The following is an 18,464-nucleotide window of genomic DNA, read 5'->3' as shown; positions in this document are numbered from 1 at the left end:
CCACCACCACCACCATTGCTTCCCCAGAGCCTAATTAAGGACCGGTAAAAGGAGTCAATATGTATGTCATCTATAAAACCAAAGAATGAATAAAAAAACACACACAAACCTACATAATAGTATTAGGAAGATTGTATGGCAAAAAAAAAAAAGTATTATTCCCATTGGGTCGTTTGAACTCGCGACTTCCAAAACACCAGCCACACACCTTACAACCCAGCCACCATAGAGTTGGTATAATTGTGCAACTTTAGTTATAAAAGTAAAGTTTTCTCACATTGTATTGATAACTTAAAGGATTTTTTTTTTTTTTTGCATGTACAAATCTTATTGTCTGTTCTATGAAAAGGCTTGATGTAAATTATGTATTTTTTGAATGATTGAATTGTAGGCACATTAAGCGGATTCGATATTTGATATATCCAGAAAAGGCGATTTATGTTCAGTTTTAAAATGCATCACCGTTAACGCTAAAGGACTGGTAAAATGACTCGATGTTTGTCATTTTTAAAATAAACACTAAAACAAGGCCCTTAACATATATAATGTTTGAATATAAATTGAATGCATATAAATACAAAGTGGGAGTGGCTGGCTGGCTGGCTGGCTGGCTGGCTGGCTGGCTGGCTGGCTGGCTGGCTGGCTGGCTGGCTGGCTGGCTGGCTGCCTGGCTGCCTGCCTGCCTGCCTGCCTGCCTGCCTGCCTGCCTGCCTGCCTGCCTGCCTGCCTGGCTGCCTGCCTGCCTGCCTGCCTGCCTGCCTGCCTGCCTGCCTGCCTGCCTGCCTGCCTGCCTGCCTGCCTGCCTGCCTGCCTGCCTGCCTGTCTGGCTGCCTGGCTGCCTGGCTGCCTGCCTGCCTGCCTGCCTGCCTTGCCTTGCCTTGCCTTGCCTTGCCTTGCCTTGCCTTGCCTTGCCTTGCCTTGCCTTGCCTTGCCTTGCCCTGCCCTGCCTTGGCTGCAGCTGGCTGGCTGGCTGGCTGGCTGGCTGGCCGTAAATCAACTCTTAACAACACCACACCACACCACACCATCACTCATCACCCATCACCCACCACCGGCCCCAGTCTCCCAGCCTCTCTTATATACCCGAGCAGGCCCTTTAAATTATTTGAATTGTTGCACTTCGGCCAATGGCAGGCACGATCGCTGCTGCTCAAACATATTCTGGTTCACAAGTATTAATATATATATATATATATATATATATATATATATATATATATATATATATATATATATATATATATATATATATATATATATATATATTCATGAAACACATTAAAACCTTGATCATTTATTCATTCATTACGTCTAGTGAAGAATTGCTTTTGTTCATTTGTATGATTAAAAATGGATAGAATATGAATTCCTCGCTTAAAGTAAAATATAAAATATATATTGGATTTATATGATTGGTTAATATTCCAAGTGATGCTGAATATCCCCTATAATTTTGTTTTGTTTGTTTGTTATGTACACATTCCAAATGAAATCAATATAAATGTTATTATTAATGTTTGAAAGTTGATTGTCTACTTGAATCTCTCTATTAAAGTGTGTGTGGCTCCGGATGGAGCCTGGTTATGGTATTTGTCGCGGTGGGTGGCAGAAGTGCTTACTTCTTCTCTGTCTTCTTTGGCAAAAGAACTGCCTGAATGTTTGGAAGAACACCTCCCTGTGCAATGGTTACGCCAGACAGAAGTTTGTTGAGTTCTTCGTCGTTGCGGATGGCCAACTGCAAGTGACGTGGGATGATACGGGTCTTCTTGTTGTCACGTGCGGCGTTACCGGCGAGCTCGAGAACTTCGGCAGCGAGGTATTCCATGACGGCTGCCAGGTAGACAGGAGCGCCAGCACCGACGCGTTCGGCGTAGTTGCCCTTACGCAGCAGACGGTGAATTCTGCCCACGGGGAACTGAAGTCCGGCCCTGCTGGAGCGAGACTTTGACTTGCCCTTCACTTTGCCTCCCTTGCCGCGTCCTGACATTGCTGCTGCTGTTGTGGGTTTGTGGTGTTTTAATGCCGGCCCGCAGATCGAGCTTCGTGTTATATACCCCGCTCAGGATCAAGGGAGTCCGCCACTGACCAATCAGCGCGCTCCGCCACGCGACCCGCTCTGAGCTGAGTCGCGAGCGGGATATAAAAGGAAAGCTCGACTCGCGCAAAAGTTCATTATTGTATCGCAACGCCAGCCAGCACGAGCATCATCATGCCACCCAAGGCATCTGGAAAGGCTGCCAAGAAGGCCGGAAAGGCCCAGAAGGCCATTGCCAAGGGCGATAAGAAAAAGAAGCGCAGGAGGAAGGAGAGCTACAGCATCTACATCTACAAAGTGCTGAAGCAGGTCCACCCCGACACTGGTATCTCTTCCAAAGCCATGTCGATCATGAACTCGTTCGTGAACGACATCTTCGAGCGCATCGCCGCCGAGGCTTCTCGCCTGGCCCACTACAACAAGCGTTCCACCATTACCAGTCGGGAGATCCAGACGGCTGTAAGGCTCCTGTTGCCCGGAGAACTGGCCAAGCACGCCGTCTCTGAGGGCACTAAGGCCGTCACCAAGTACACCTCCTCCAAGTAAACGGCTTACTTACTGCCCTGTGGTGGTGGCTTGGCCTCAAACCAACAAACTCGGCTCCATTGGAGCCACACTTTAATTTCTAAAGAGATTGTGAGTGTTAGACACCAATACTATTATAACAAAAACCTCTGTCACTGAAAGCAAATAGCTATAAAATGAGAATATTTATGAAACTGTCTGTGTGTGTTTCTCTCTCTCAGTCTCTGTCTGTCTGTCTGTCTGTCTGTCTGTCTGTCTGTCTGTCTGTCTGTCTGTCTTGTCTGTCTGTCTGTCTGTCTGTCTGTCTGTCTGTCTGTGTCTCTCTCTCTCTCTCTCTCTCTCTCTCTCTCTCTCTCTCTCTCTCTCTCTCTCTCTCTCTCTCTCTCTCTCTCTCTCTCTCTCTCTCTCTCTCTCAACACATATAAGCACTCGGTATCTTTTTTCTAGAGATTAGAGATTCATTGTTATGTTCCACATTAGGATTACTATGCAGGCCACCCTCTTAGGTTTGAAAATGTCAAGAAAACGGTTAATTTAAAATGTCATCTCCTAACTTAACAGATTAAGCCAGAGGACCGAAAACAGAATAAAACAGGACTGGACAGTATGTCACTTATACAAGCTGCTTTTATTTCTAGTACAGTATGACAATTTTTATTTTGGGGGGGTGGGGGGGGTGGGTGATCCTTGACAGTGCATAAGAGCGAAAAGCGACGGCGTTTTGTTTGTAAGAGAACAGGTTGTACTACAAATGACTTGATTTATTGATATCACGTGTATGTATGACACCTAAATTAGTGTATTTGTTTATTTATTTATTTATTTATTTATTATATGTGTAGATGAAGGTTAATTCATATGACTGATGCTAGGAATGTCTGAAATCTCCTTAGAAGGATATTTTGGCCCTGAGAAGGGCCGAGTTTGGTGTATACTAGGGTGGTCGATTTAGCTTATGCACGCTCTCCACGGATACGGCGAGCAAGCTGAATGTCCTTTGGCATGATGGTGACACGCTTGGCGTGGATGGCACAGAGGTTAGTGTCCTCGAAGAGACCGACCAGGTAAGCCTCGGATGCCTCCTGTAAAGCCATGACGGCAGACGACTGGAAGCGAAGATCGGTCTTGAAGTCCTGGGCAATCTCGCGCACCAGACGCTGGAAGGGAAGTTTCCTGATGAGCAACTCGGTGCTCTTCTGGTAACGACGGATCTCACGCAGGGCGACCGTTCCGGGCCTGTAACGGTGAGGCTTCTTCACACCCCCTGTGGCAGGAGCAGACTTGCGTGCTGCCTTGGTGGCCAGCTGCTTACGAGGAGCCTTGCCTCCCGTGGACTTGCGAGCAGTCTGCTTGGTGCGAGCCATGGTGAACAACTGTGGTTTGTGATGGCCGGATTAACGGATTAAAAAGTCCATAGAGCTGGCAAGCAGGGGATGGAAGAACGGGGCGAGGTTGCAGAAATCTTGAGCAAGGATCTGGAGATGAGGTGAAGAGGGGAGATGAAAGATCGGTGGCCCAACCACCGTGGATTTGAGCTTGATCAGATGAAAGTAGAATTGAGTGGGGTGTCATTTGCAATACACACAGAGGCCGGGAACGCAAGCAGCTGGCAGTGGAGGTTTGATGTCAGATGATGTTAAGTCAGTTCGTTAGGAGTCTTCTTTCTTGTTGATTTCACCAAACTTTGATCGTTGTTCTTTTTTTTGGGCTTGTCGGTCTTGGTGGTCACGGTTCGTGTTGATGCTTGAAGGTGATCTTTCCTTGGGGGTGATGGTGTACCGACAGATACGTCCTCATCCGATTCATCAGATGAGTGAGGAGCAGGGGTGTTGACACGCTGGGGTAGATTTCTTGAAGGTTGGGTTCTTGAGGGTTGATGTCTTGAAGGTAGAGTTCTCGGAGGGTGTGTAACAGCGGTAGGTACTGCAGCAGAAGGTGCTGCATAGTCGGTACCCTCTATAGGGTCACACCAAGGGTCGATAGCAGCGAAATTCGCCACTGAGACGGGTGAAGGGACAGCAGCAGCTGGAGAAGCGTGTGGAGCAGGAGCTGACAGTATGTCAGAAAGCGTGGCTGCGTTCACAGTGATGTCATGGTTGGTAACGGGAACTGATGCAGAAGTGGGGGTCACATGAGGCAGAGTCTTGTGAGCTGTAGGTACCCGAACAGGATCTGAGGGCTGCATTGCAGTGGCGGAATCGTCGTCGTCGGATGTAGAGTCAGCATCCTCCTCTACAGGGTCAGTTGTTGGAGATGAACGCGGAGCGTTGAAAACTTCCTCAGGAACAATGAAGGTAGGGAGACCGTTCGCCTTGTACAGAATTTTCAGAAGCCTCACGAATTCTCGGGGGTTATTGCCAGCAGTAATTCTGGCTGTTGATATCAGAGCTTTTACTGTGCTCTGCCCAATTAGCTTTGTCTTTGGTTGGGCCGGTGGCGATGGCTGGCTCGACGAATCGCTGGTTGGCGTTTGGGAGCTGGCTCCCCATTGGCTGGTAGTAGCAGTGGGACGTCCTCCCGGGAGCTCCGGGAAGATGGCGGCTTGGGCGTTGAAACCTGAAGTAGAGGTGGTCGCTGATTGGCTTGTTGCTTCAGAGGTACTGGCTCCGGTTGAAGATGTGGATTTCTCCATGTTTTTAATAGCGTTTTGTCTGTGAGGACAATGTATGGAGATTGCTGGATGATCGCCTTTGCACAGCAAGCAGCATAGTGTTTCAGACTTGCAGATGGAGTAATGGTGGTCAGCTGAGCAGAGGCTACACTTCTGAATCCGCTGGGTACATTTGCTGGTGGAGTGGGTGTACTCGTAGCATCGGAGGCACTGGTTGACGATGTGAAAACGTTCCATCTTCACACGGAAAGGCGGAATGTGAATTCCAAAGCTGTAAACTCCATTTCTGGTAGCCATAGTAGCCGAAGCTACCGTCTCGAAGGTCAGCTTCAGGGAGCGACTTGAATTGAAGAATTGAGCTTGGTGAAGCCGTAGGTCCGGGTTTGATGCCTTGAAGTCGTGCATGAACGCACTATCATCAGCGTCATCTTGTTCCACGATCCATTGACTGAGATCGTGAATAACGACAGAGTGTTCAGCCAGGTACTGGCGTGGGAAGTTGAGACGAAGGTGTTGGTTGGAGAAGTTAGCGCTGTAAGACAGAAGTTTGTCGACTTCCTCCTCACTATAAAAGAAGAAAAGGATGTCCGTGCCTTCCTGCTTGATGTCGTTGGGTGTTACTCCTGCAACGTCTTTAAAGAGCTTCAGGAGAGATGTCTTGGAGAATGGATGTTCGTTGAGGGGCGTACCCCTGATCTTGAAGCGTTTGTGACGCATAATGAGCTTCCTGGAGGCCGATGGATCTCTCTCAAAGACTACACGTCACTGAAGATGGCCTCCCGTCTCTACCCGGCATAAAATACCAAGTTAGGAGTGGGGTCTGACCATCTAGAGAGACGCAAGTCTGCTGCCAATTGTTTATCCACCCTGCAGTACTAGGTGCGAGAGAGAAGAGCTGGAGCAACGCGAGCACGTCCGACCGCGACGGTTGCTCGTGATCTGATGTGATCTCGTGATGCGTGATCTGATGGCCGGCGCCGAAAAATTTTTGCTTATATACGCCGTCTCGAGGCGCTTGCTCGAGCGCCATTGGCTGCTCGACTCGCCTACGTCACCCCGTTGCCCCTCCCCTCCTTCCTCTGGCTGCAGCCAACAGGCGGCTCACCTCAATCACTATTATCGCTGATTTTGCTCTATTTTTTGGATTTGTGCAAAAGTCATTTCACAGGGACGTGAAACAGACGAGTAGGCAACTGCAGTTTTGAAAGCGTTGTGAGAAAGCCGTGTCTATTCGACCACAAGCGTAAAGTAAGGGCAGGCAGGAGTTGCAATGCTACTAGTACGTCCGCTTGATGGGATATAGTCGGGAAATCGTGCGGGCATTCGTCAATTCGATTCACACAACTACAACACCATGACTGGACGCGGCAAGGGAGGCAAGGGACTCGGAAAGGGTGGCGCCAAGCGTCATCGTAAGGTGCTACGTGACAACATCCAGGGCATCACCAAGCCCGCTATTCGTCGCTTAGCTCGTCGTGGCGGCGTCAAGCGTATTTCGGGTCTCATCTACGAAGAGACCCGTGGCGTCCTGAAGGTGTTCCTCGAGAACGTCATCCGTGATGCTGTAACCTACACGGAACACGCCAAGAGGAAGACCGTCACTGCCATGGACGTGGTGTACGCTCTGAAGCGCCAGGGTCGTACCCTCTACGGATTCGGCGGATAAGAGCTTGGCTAATCCATCGATTCCACCCACCACCACCTCAAAACGGGACCTAATTAGGTCCCTATACTTTTTTACTGAAGGGCTTAATAGACGATAACATAAATTGTTTTGATATCAGCTAGCACATTGGGTCTTATGAAATCTATTTTTTATCCTCGCATGCTTAAAGGGACTCTGATTGGGGGGGGGGGGGGGGGGAAGGTTTGTTACGTTATATACTAGCAGAGCAGGATCATTGGTGGGGGGGGGGGGGGGGTGTGAGGGGGAGAGAGAGAGAGAGAGATCTTTCCCAACTCTTCCTTTTTACATGAGTGAGCTACCCGTTTTATTCATTTTATCCTTCTCAGAGCTGTTTTGATAGTATCCAAATGATGGTAAATGAAAAGGGAGGACACGAATATCTACCCAGAATTCAGGACTGGCAATCGATATGCATGTTTGAGTGAGAATCTTTTTCTCTCTCAACTTAGGTATACGTTTATGTCGTACCTAAAAGCGAGAACCACACTATTGGGACAAGTATGCAAGGCCCAATTTTCCTAACAAGCACAGTTAATTTTGTTATTTTCGAACATTTCTTTCCAAATTGGTTTATCCAATTAACAGTATTATATTAAGATCATGAATTGCTGGGTTAGGTTAGGTTAGCTTAGCTTAGGTTAGGTTAGCTTAGCTTAGCTTGGGTTAGCTTAGGTTAGGTTAGGTTAGCTTAGCTTGGGTTAGCATAGGTTAGGTTAGGTTTGATTACATTTCTATGTTAGATTTAACTCAAATTCAAAACAATTGCCAGTCATTCGGCTTGTTAGTCAACTTGCCTCTAATAGGGGCAATTTGTCTAACAAGACTATTTAGTTTTGTGTGTATATATATATATATATATATATATATATATATATATATATATATATATATATATATATATATATATATATATATATATATATATATATATTATTATTATTATAGCTTCAAGACTCTGAACCAATATAGAAGCATCAAGAGGAAGTGCTTGTGTTATGGGCCAATAGGCCTTCTGCAGTTACTTCCATTCTTATGTTTTTATTCCCATTGGTTCGTGTTTTATCTTGTGTAAATGTCAATCACCTTACCCAAAACTTTGGTACCATATCACCTCACCCATGTATATATATATATATATATATATATATATATATATATATATATATATATATATATATGTATATTATATATATATATATAATATAGATGTATATTATATATATATATATATATATATATATATATATATATATATATATATATATATATATATATAATATAGATGTATATTATATATATATATATATATATATATATATATATATATATATATATATATATATATATATATATATATATATATATAATATACAGAGTAAATCTACCCCAAAAGTAATGATTTATTTGTCTACAAAACTAAACTCTTTTTTGGAATCATATGAGGCCCCTCCACTGAGGGGGGAGGCCTGGATGTTTATTGTCATGTGTATTCATGCTGCTTGCATGTCGTCGTTTATTTTGCCTTTGTTGTTTTTTTGACAGCTTTCTTTGCCTTGGGTGGTTTGGGAGATTTTGAAGCTCTCTTTATTTTGGGCTTTTTGTTCCCAACAACAAGCTGCTGCTGCTGCTGCTGCTTCTTTTTCAAGGCTGTAGGTGGTTTGTTGCTTGTGGCGGCTTTCTTGGGAGTTACCACGGCCTTCTTTGCTGCTGTAGATGGTTTCTTGGTTGTGGTGGCTTTCTTGGGAGTTAGAACGGCCCTCTTCTCTGCTACGGCCAGCTTGAATGATCCACTAGCTCCACTTCCCTTGGTCTGAACAAGAATGCCGTCAGCCACTGCTTTCTTGAGAAATCTTCGGATGTAAATGGCGATCTTGGCAGCCTCGACTTTGTTGTTGGCAACAACGTACTTCTTGATTGCTTGTAGAGACGAGCCCTTACGGTCTTTGAGTGCTGCGACCGCGGCTAGAACCATTTGACTAGTTTTCGGGTGAGCAACCTGGACGCGAGGTTTCCTGGTGGTGGCCACCACAGCAGCAGCAGCCGCAGCCTTCTTGGTAGGCTTTGCTTCTACCATGATGATGATGAACCAACCAAGGTGATGAGAGACGCTCAGACAGTCACGGGGGAATGATGCTGCCGCCGCTTGAGCCGAACCTATTTATGTGCCGGCACGGTACAGAAGCTGCAACCTGGCAACTCGTCCACCAATCACGACGGTTGGTTTTACGGCTCCGAAACCTGGATCCCATATCTTCTCTAAAATAGAAGCATTTGTTCATGTTCTTTGTAAAAGTATCATAAAGCAGGACAGATGAGACAAATATCATAAAAACTGAAGAGCAGATGAGCACACACATGTTTGTATTACAAAAGAAAATCCACAAATTCATTAGAAATTGGCAGGGCAGGCTGAGGAAGTAGGTAGATGTAAAATGTCTGTAAATGGCGAAAGAACATAAACCCAAGACTGAATAAACGATGTTAAATATCCATGCCAAGGAGACAAAAATATGTTAGGATACAATTACCATTAAGACACCACAAGCAGGTCCGTATCCTGCCGCGATGACTTAAAAGAGTTGGTTATTAGCCACAATGTGTAGGCAGTCTCATGCCAACGGCCATACCACGTTGAGAACACCGCTTCTCGTCCGATCAGCGAAGTTAAGCAACGTTGGGTTTGGTTAGTACTTGGATGGGTGACCGCCTGGGAACACCAAATGCTGTTGGCAATAATGTTTTTTGTTTTGTTTTGTTTTGTTTCGTTTGTTTTTGTTTGAATGGCTGGCTCCACGGGAAATTCACGGAGTTGTGTGGAATAAGGCCTGGTAAAATGAATTAATATGTATGTCATGTTTAAAACAAACTCGCTTAATATAGATATTGTGTGAGGCTTTATACAAAAACAAACAACCAAAACAAAACATGTTGTATATATATATATATATATAGCTTAATCCGGGTTTGAACTCGCAACTCCAAGAATACGCATCACTTATATACACTTTACCACTGGACCACTGCTGCAGGACACTAGCTTGATGCTGAGGTATCAATTTAATGACGTAAATGCCATTTCCACAAATAAATGATAATTAAAAAGTATTTGTATGTACAAATCTTTTCTGTTTAAAAGGCTACAATATCAGTTACTGATATAATTTGTGTTAATGTTTCTATACCCACAAGAAGGCATATTTTTGCTTATATGTAAAGGGTACGGAGAAGGAATCCACAGACCATCATTCCCCTCCCCTTCCCTCCCCCCCCCCCCCCCCCCCCCCACCCCCAACTCCCACCTACTACCACCACCACCACCACCACCACCACCAATCACCACCAATCACCACCAATCACCACCACCAATCACCACCACCACATCTAACCGAAAACCCCCTAACACATCAACCCTCCCCCCAATCAACAGGCGAAATAATAACCCTCAAATGCCTGCCTGCCTGCCTGCCTGCAAGCCAATACTAACGGTCTTCTCAGAAAGAAAATCTCTTTGTATCTGTATTACTTGATGAAATGTATGATTCTAATAATGAAAATAAATTTTGATGTCGGTTGTATGAGCATAATGACCAATATGCACATGATATGAATGAATTAAATAGTGTAGTTTTAAGTAATTAGGTTGTAGACACATTAAGCGGATATGATATTTGACGCGTCCAGAACTGGTGATTTTTGGTTTAGTTTTAAATGCACCACCACCACCACCACCACCACCACCATTGCTTCCCCAGAGCCTAATTAAGGACCGGTAAAAGGAGTCAATATGTATGTCATCTATAAAACCAAAGAATGAATAAAAAAACACACACAAACCTACATAATAGTATTAGGAAGATTGTATGGCAAAAAAAAAAAAGTATTATTCCCATTGGGTCGTTTGAACTCGCGACTTCCAAAACACCAGCCACACACCTTACAACCCAGCCACCATAGAGTTGGTATAATTGTGCAACTTTAGTTATAAAAGTAAAGTTTTCTCACATTGTATTGATAACTTAAAGGATTTTTTTTTTTTTTTGCATGTACAAATCTTATTGTCTGTTCTATGAAAAGGCTTGATGTAAATTATGTATTTTTTGAATGATTGAATTGTAGGCACATTAAGCGGATTCGATATTTGATATATCCAGAAAAGGCGATTTATGTTCAGTTTTAAAATGCATCACCGTTAACGCTAAAGGACTGGTAAAATGACTCGATGTTTGTCATTTTTAAAATAAACACTAAAACAAGGCCCTTAACATATATAATGTTTGAATATAAATTGAATGCATATAAATACAAAGTGGGAGTGGCTGGCTGGCTGGCTGGCTGGCTGGCTGGCTGGCTGGCTGGCTGGCTGGCTGGCTGGCTGGCTGGCTGGCTGGCTGCCTGGCTGCCTGCCTGCCTGCCTGCCTGCCTGCCTGCCTGCCTGCCTGCCTGCCTGCCTGCCTGGCTGCCTGCCTGCCTGCCTGCCTGCCTGCCTGCCTGCCTGCCTGCCTGCCTGCCTGCCTGCCTGCCTGCCTGCCTGCCTGTCTGGCTGCCTGGCTGCCTGGCTGCCTGCCTGCCTGCCTGCCTGCCTTGCCTTGCCTTGCCTTGCCTTGCCTTGCCTTGCCTTGCCTTGCCTTGCCTTGCCTTGCCTTGCCTTGCCCTGCCCTGCCTTGGCTGCAGCTGGCTGGCTGGCTGGCTGGCTGGCTGGCCGTAAATCAACTCTTAACAACACCACACCACACCACACCATCACTCATCACCCATCACCCACCACCGGCCCCAGTCTCCCAGCCTCTCTTATATACCCGAGCAGGCCCTTTAAATTATTTGAATTGTTGCACTTCGGCCAATGGCAGGCACGATCGCTGCTGCTCAAACATATTCTGGTTCACAAGTATTAATATATATATATATATATATATATATATATATATATATATATATATATATATATATATATATATATATATATATATATATATATATTCATGAAACACATTAAAACCTTGATCATTTATTCATTCATTACGTCTAGTGAAGAATTGCTTTTGTTCATTTGTATGATTAAAAATGGATAGAATATGAATTCCTCGCTTAAAGTAAAATATAAAATATATATTGGATTTATATGATTGGTTAATATTCCAAGTGATGCTGAATATCCCCTATAATTTTGTTTTGTTTGTTTGTTATGTACACATTCCAAATGAAATCAATATAAATGTTATTATTAATGTTTGAAAGTTGATTGTCTACTTGAATCTCTCTATTAAAGTGTGTGTGGCTCCGGATGGAGCCTGGTTATGGTATTTGTCGCGGTGGGTGGCAGAAGTGCTTACTTCTTCTCTGTCTTCTTTGGCAAAAGAACTGCCTGAATGTTTGGAAGAACACCTCCCTGTGCAATGGTTACGCCAGACAGAAGTTTGTTGAGTTCTTCGTCGTTGCGGATGGCCAACTGCAAGTGACGTGGGATGATACGGGTCTTCTTGTTGTCACGTGCGGCGTTACCGGCGAGCTCGAGAACTTCGGCAGCGAGGTATTCCATGACGGCTGCCAGGTAGACAGGAGCGCCAGCACCGACGCGTTCGGCGTAGTTGCCCTTACGCAGCAGACGGTGAATTCTGCCCACGGGGAACTGAAGTCCGGCCCTGCTGGAGCGAGACTTTGACTTGCCCTTCACTTTGCCTCCCTTGCCGCGTCCTGACATTGCTGCTGCTGTTGTGGGTTTGTGGTGTTTTAATGCCGGCCCGCAGATCGAGCTTCGTGTTATATACCCCGCTCAGGATCAAGGGAGTCCGCCACTGACCAATCAGCGCGCTCCGCCACGCGACCCGCTCTGAGCTGAGTCGCGAGCGGGATATAAAAGGAAAGCTCGACTCGCGCAAAAGTTCATTATTGTATCGCAACGCCAGCCAGCACGAGCATCATCATGCCACCCAAGGCATCTGGAAAGGCTGCCAAGAAGGCCGGAAAGGCCCAGAAGGCCATTGCCAAGGGCGATAAGAAAAAGAAGCGCAGGAGGAAGGAGAGCTACAGCATCTACATCTACAAAGTGCTGAAGCAGGTCCACCCCGACACTGGTATCTCTTCCAAAGCCATGTCGATCATGAACTCGTTCGTGAACGACATCTTCGAGCGCATCGCCGCCGAGGCTTCTCGCCTGGCCCACTACAACAAGCGTTCCACCATTACCAGTCGGGAGATCCAGACGGCTGTAAGGCTCCTGTTGCCCGGAGAACTGGCCAAGCACGCCGTCTCTGAGGGCACTAAGGCCGTCACCAAGTACACCTCCTCCAAGTAAACGGCTTACTTACTGCCCTGTGGTGGTGGCTTGGCCTCAAACCAACAAACTCGGCTCCATTGGAGCCACACTTTAATTTCTAAAGAGATTGTGAGTGTTAGACACCAATACTATTATAACAAAAACCTCTGTCACTGAAAGCAAATAGCTATAAAATGAGAATATTTATGAAACTGTCTGTGTGTGTTTCTCTCTCTCAGTCTCTGTCTGTCTGTCTGTCTGTCTGTCTGTCTGTCTGTCTGTCTGTCTGTCTGTCTTGTCTGTCTGTCTGTCTGTCTGTCTGTCTGTCTGTCTGTGTCTCTCTCTCTCTCTCTCTCTCTCTCTCTCTCTCTCTCTCTCTCTCTCTCTCTCTCTCTCTCTCTCTCTCTCTCTCTCTCTCTCTCTCTCTCTCTCTCTCTCAACACATATAAGCACTCGGTATCTTTTTTCTAGAGATTAGAGATTCATTGTTATGTTCCACATTAGGATTACTATGCAGGCCACCCTCTTAGGTTTGAAAATGTCAAGAAAACGGTTAATTTAAAATGTCATCTCCTAACTTAACAGATTAAGCCAGAGGACCGAAAACAGAATAAAACAGGACTGGACAGTATGTCACTTATACAAGCTGCTTTTATTTCTAGTACAGTATGACAATTTTTATTTTGGGGGGGTGGGGGGGGTGGGTGATCCTTGACAGTGCATAAGAGCGAAAAGCGACGGCGTTTTGTTTGTAAGAGAACAGGTTGTACTACAAATGACTTGATTTATTGATATCACGTGTATGTATGACACCTAAATTAGTGTATTTGTTTATTTATTTATTTATTTATTTATTATATGTGTAGATGAAGGTTAATTCATATGACTGATGCTAGGAATGTCTGAAATCTCCTTAGAAGGATATTTTGGCCCTGAGAAGGGCCGAGTTTGGTGTATACTAGGGTGGTCGATTTAGCTTATGCACGCTCTCCACGGATACGGCGAGCAAGCTGAATGTCCTTTGGCATGATGGTGACACGCTTGGCGTGGATGGCACAGAGGTTAGTGTCCTCGAAGAGACCGACCAGGTAAGCCTCGGATGCCTCCTGTAAAGCCATGACGGCAGACGACTGGAAGCGAAGATCGGTCTTGAAGTCCTGGGCAATCTCGCGCACCAGACGCTGGAAGGGAAGTTTCCTGATGAGCAACTCGGTGCTCTTCTGGTAACGACGGATCTCACGCAGGGCGACCGTTCCGGGCCTGTAACGGTGAGGCTTCTTCACACCCCCTGTGGCAGGAGCAGACTTGCGTGCTGCCTTGGTGGCCAGCTGCTTACGAGGAGCCTTGCCTCCCGTGGACTTGCGAGCAGTCTGCTTGGTGCGAGCCATGGTGAACAACTGTGGTTTGTGATGGCCGGCGCCGAAAAATTTTTGCTTATATACGCCGTCTCGAGGCGCTTGCTCGAGCGCCATTGGCTGCTCGACTCGCCTACGTCACCCCGTTGCCCCTCCCCTCCTTCCTCTGGCTGCAGCCAACAGGCGGCTCACCTCAATCACTATTATCGCTGATTTTGCTCTATTTTTTGGATTTGTGCAAAAGTCATTTCACAGGGACGTGAAACAGACGAGTAGGCAACTGCAGTTTTGAAAGCGTTGTGAGAAAGCCGTGTCTATTCGACCACAAGCGTAAAGTAAGGGCAGGCAGGAGTTGCAATGCTACTAGTACGTCCGCTTGATGGGATATAGTCGGGAAATCGTGCGGGCATTCGTCAATTCGATTCACACAACTACAACACCATGACTGGACGCGGCAAGGGAGGCAAGGGACTCGGAAAGGGTGGCGCCAAGCGTCATCGTAAGGTGCTACGTGACAACATCCAGGGCATCACCAAGCCCGCTATTCGTCGCTTAGCTCGTCGTGGCGGCGTCAAGCGTATTTCGGGTCTCATCTACGAAGAGACCCGTGGCGTCCTGAAGGTGTTCCTCGAGAACGTCATCCGTGATGCTGTAACCTACACGGAACACGCCAAGAGGAAGACCGTCACTGCCATGGACGTGGTGTACGCTCTGAAGCGCCAGGGTCGTACCCTCTACGGATTCGGCGGATAAGAGCTTGGCTAATCCATCGATTCCACCCACCACCACCTCAAAACGGGACCTAATTAGGTCCCTATACTTTTTTACTGAAGGGCTTAATAGACGATAACATAAATTGTTTTGATATCAGCTAGCACATTGGGTCTTATGAAATCTATTTTTTATCCTCGCATGCTTAAAGGGACTCTGATTGGGGGGGGGGGGGGGGGAAGGTTTGTTACGTTATATACTAGCAGAGCAGGATCATTGGTGGGGGGGGGGGGGGGGGTGTGAGGGGGAGAGAGAGAGAGAGAGATCTTTCCCAACTCTTCCTTTTTACATGAGTGAGCTACCCGTTTTATTCATTTTATCCTTCTCAGAGCTGTTTTGATAGTATCCAAATGATGGTAAATGAAAAGGGAGGACACGAATATCTACCCAGAATTCAGGACTGGCAATCGATATGCATGTTTGAGTGAGAATCTTTTTCTCTCTCAACTTAGGTATACGTTTATGTCGTACCTAAAAGCGAGAACCACACTATTGGGACAAGTATGCAAGGCCCAATTTTCCTAACAAGCACAGTTAATTTTGTTATTTTCGAACATTTCTTTCCAAATTGGTTTATCCAATTAACAGTATTATATTAAGATCATGAATTGCTGGGTTAGGTTAGGTTAGCTTAGCTTAGGTTAGGTTAGGTTAGCTTAGCTTAGCTTGGGTTAGCTTAGGTTAGGTTAGGTTAGCTTAGCTTGGGTTAGCATAGGTTAGGTTAGGTTTGATTACATTTCTATGTTAGATTTAACTCAAATTCAAAACAATTGCCAGTCATTCGGCTTGTTAGTCAACTTGCCTCTAATAGGGGCAATTTGTCTAACAAGACTATTTAGTTTTGTGTGTATATATATATATATATATATATATATATATATATATATATATATATATATATATATATATATATATATATATATATATATATATATATATTATTATTATTATAGCTTCAAGACTCTGAACCAATATAGAAGCATCAAGAGGAAGTGCTTGTGTTATGGGCCAATAGGCCTTCTGCAGTTACTTCCATTCTTATGTTTTTATTCCCATTGGTTCGTGTTTTATCTTGTGTAAATGTCAATCACCTTACCCAAAACTTTGGTACCATATCACCTCACCCATGTATATATATATATATATATATATATATATATATATATATATATATATATATATATATATATATGTATATTATATATATATATATAATATAGATGTATATTATATATATATAATATATATATATATATATATATATATATATATATATATATAGATATATATATATATATATATATATATATATATATATATATATATATATATATATATATATATATATATATATATATATATATATATATATATAATATACAGAGTAAATCTACCCCAAAAGTAATGATTTATTTGTCTACAAAACTAAACTCTTTTTTGGAATCATATGAGGCCCCTCCACTGAGGGGGGAGGCCTGGATGTTTATTGTCATGTGTATTCATGCTGCTTGCATGTCGTCGTTTATTTTGCCTTTGTTGTTTTTTTGACAGCTTTCTTTGCCTTGGGTGGTTTGGGAGATTTTGAAGCTCTCTTTATTTTGGGCTTTTTGTTCCCAACAACAAGCTGCTGCTGCTGCTGCTGCTTCTTTTTCAAGGCTGTAGGTGGTTTGTTGCTTGTGGCGGCTTTCTTGGGAGTTACCACGGCCTTCTTTGCTGCTGTAGATGGTTTCTTGGTTGTGGTGGCTTTCTTGGGAGTTAGAACGGCCCTCTTCTCTGCTACGGCCAGCTTGAATGATCCACTAGCTCCACTTCCCTTGGTCTGAACAAGAATGCCGTCAGCCACTGCTTTCTTGAGAAATCTTCGGATGTAAATGGCGATCTTGGCAGCCTCGACTTTGTTGTTGGCAACAACGTACTTCTTGATTGCTTGTAGAGACGAGCCCTTACGGTCTTTGAGTGCTGCGACCGCGGCTAGAACCATTTGACTAGTTTTCGGGTGAGCAACCTGGACGCGAGGTTTCCTGGTGGTGGCCACCACAGCAGCAGCAGCCGCAGCCTTCTTGGTAGGCTTTGCTTCTACCATGATGATGATGAACCAACCAAGGTGATGAGAGACGCTCAGACAGTCACGGGGGAATGATGCTGCCGCCGCTTGAGCCGAACCTATTTATGTGCCGGCACGGTACAGAAGCTGCAACCTGGCAACTCGTCCACCAATCACGACGGTTGGTTTTACGGCTCCGAAACCTGGATCCCATATCTTCTCTAAAATAGAAGCATTTGTTCATGTTCTTTGTAAAAGTATCATAAAGCAGGACAGATGAGACAAATATCATAAAAACTGAAGAGCAGATGAGCACACACATGTTTGTATTACAAAAGAAAATCCACAAATTCATTAGAAATTGGCAGGGCAGGCTGAGGAAGTAGGTAGATGTAAAATGTCTGTAAATGGCGAAAGAACATAAACCCAAGACTGAATAAACGATGTTAAATATCCATGCCAAGGAGACAAAAATATGTTAGGATACAATTACCATTAAGACACCACAAGCAGGTCCGTATCCTGCCGCGATGACTTAAAAGAGTTGGTTATTAGCCACAATGTGTAGGCAGTCTCATGCCAACGGCCATACCACGTTGAGAACACCGCTTCTCGTCCGATCAGCGAAGTTAAGCAACGTTGGGTTTGGTTAGTACTTGGATGGGTGACCGCCTGGGAACACCAAATGCTGTTGGCAATAATGTTTTTTGTTTTGTTTTGTTTTGTTTCGTTTGTTTTTGTTTGAATGGCTGGCTCCACGGGAAATTCACGGAGTTGTGTGGAATAAGGCCTGGTAAAATGAATTAATATGTATGTCATGTTTAAAACAAACTCGCTTAATATAGATATTGTGTGAGGCTTTATACAAAAACAAACAACCAAAACAAAACATGTTGTATATATATATATATATATAGCTTAATCCGGGTTTGAACTCGCAACTCCAAGAATACGCATCACTTATATACACTTTACCACTGGACCACTGCTGCAGGACACTAGCTTGATGCTGAGGTATCAATTTAATGACGTAAATGCCATTTCCACAAATAAATGATAATTAAAAAGTATTTGTATGTACAAATCTTTTCTGTTTAAAAGGCTACAATATCAGTTACTGATATAATTTGTGTTAATGTTTCTATACCCACAAGAAGGCATATTTTTGCTTATATGTAAAGGG

At 44.4% G+C, this 18,464-nt stretch overlaps 2 non-coding genes across 2 annotated transcripts; both read left to right on the top strand.

Annotated features, from left to right (window-relative positions):
- Positions 1–9,471: 9,471 nt before the first annotated feature.
- LOC138361747 (5S ribosomal RNA) lies at positions 9,472–9,590 on the top strand. The gene has a single exon (XR_011227155.1). It is a non-coding gene; the product is annotated as a 5S ribosomal RNA (ribosomal RNA).
- An 8,269-nt stretch (positions 9,591–17,859) lies between these two features.
- LOC138361746 (5S ribosomal RNA) lies at positions 17,860–17,978 on the top strand. The gene has a single exon (XR_011227154.1). It is a non-coding gene; the product is annotated as a 5S ribosomal RNA (ribosomal RNA).
- Positions 17,979–18,464: the final 486 nt, after the last annotated feature.

The sequence above is a fragment of the Procambarus clarkii genome, unplaced genomic scaffold (assembly GCF_040958095.1).
Source record: "Procambarus clarkii isolate CNS0578487 unplaced genomic scaffold, FALCON_Pclarkii_2.0 HiC_scaffold_675, whole genome shotgun sequence".
In the NCBI taxonomy this organism is placed as follows: Eukaryota; Metazoa; Arthropoda; class Malacostraca; order Decapoda; family Cambaridae; genus Procambarus; species Procambarus clarkii.
The sequence above is the reverse complement of the archived record's forward strand: the minus strand, read 5'-3'. Positions and strand labels throughout refer to the sequence as shown.